This window comes from Dioscorea cayenensis, chromosome 8 (genome assembly GCF_009730915.1).
Source record: "Dioscorea cayenensis subsp. rotundata cultivar TDr96_F1 chromosome 8, TDr96_F1_v2_PseudoChromosome.rev07_lg8_w22 25.fasta, whole genome shotgun sequence".
Taxonomy (NCBI): domain Eukaryota; kingdom Viridiplantae; phylum Streptophyta; class Magnoliopsida; order Dioscoreales; family Dioscoreaceae; genus Dioscorea; species Dioscorea cayenensis.
Genome location: NC_052478.1, coordinates 13,309,159 through 13,310,697, shown reverse-complemented (window position 1 = coordinate 13,310,697; position 1,539 = coordinate 13,309,159).

Below are 1,539 nucleotides of genomic sequence, written 5' to 3'. Positions count from 1 at the left end.
TTTTTGGTTTTTTGTTGAGGCTTCGCTCATGCGCCTCAAGGCTTGTGCCTTGCCTCATAAAAGAAAAATGCCTCAAGTAGGCCTTTTGCCTTTTAAAACCTTGGTATTTAGTACTTTCTAACCTTTGGGGATCGATATTTGGTTATTGTAGCACACTTTGTTATTTGAATCAAATAGTTTTGCCGCTATGCGTATGCTTTGTGAGCATATCAGGTTTGTGGCTCCGTTTATGAGGAATAGTGTAGTAGGAATGTTTAGATTTTATTACTCTAAATAAACTTATTTATTAAAACATAAATCTAATTAAGTCTAGGATCTATTATCATCTAGTAATATCCCTTCACATTCCTCTCGTTGATTGCTAGTTATGGTGAGATCGGTGGAGGAGTCACACCAATGTGGTTACTAACATGCTATATTCTTGTCAAATCAATTATCAAATTGTCAACTCATTTGAAGTTGTTCTTGGTTTTGTGTTTATGAAGACTTACTGGTTGACTTATTTCCACTTATTAGCATCACAATAATAATAAGATGTCGAGAATCAAGGCCATAGAACCTTTTCTTCCACCGCACTAAGCTACAGTAATAAATTTGTCACCTCACGTCTATTTGGTGAGAATTGGTTTCCATATCTAAATTTTGTTAGATGCTTCTCTCAAACTCAACACTTTATTCCATACTTATAACAAAACAATATATATATATTATGTATGTATGTTTATAAATTACACAAATAAATCATTAAAAATTAAAAGAAATAATAAATTATATTCATTTAAAGGACTTGATTTAGACCTTACATCAATAAAGGTTTCCATCATGCTTCTTGATGTACTCTTCATAGAGTATAAAGATCATAGCAAGTAATAGAGTGGTACCGAAGGGATAGGGTTGTCGAACCACGAGGGTTGGGACTCTGTTACTGTTATCTTCTAATATCTAGCCTAATAAAGGTTTGAGTAAAGACTATAACTAGGAACTACAGGGAAAGATGGCGGATTGGGGCGAAAATGAGGTGGGTGAAAATCACAAGGACACGGTGCCCCAGACGAATCACTTAGAAAACATGTATTGACTCTTCTATAATGACTATAGGTGCATCCTATATACGCTATGTGCTCTGAAGCATTATCCTCATCTGAACTCAAATATCGAGTTTGCAATCACGATTACTGGGTATCATGCACTTCAAGTGCAATCACCTTAACTCGGTATCATGTAGGCCCAAGTTTGCGAATTTACAACTCGCCAAATCATACACACCAAGTTATGAAACACAAAGGTTTAACATGCTGAGAACAAACAATGAAGACTCCATACCCATTTTCAAAGGTAAGTTAAAATAGCCACATAAACTCTAAATTCCTAGAATTGAGGCATCACGGACAATGGTTAGCCGCTCACACTTTCGTAGTATGATCCATAGAGAGCTAAAATAAAAATAAGAGAAGAATCCATGAAAGACACCCCTGCTTCTACAACCACTTGGCTGACACTCCGTAGAAGTTCCCCACCGAGCTTAGCTCTACTCCACCG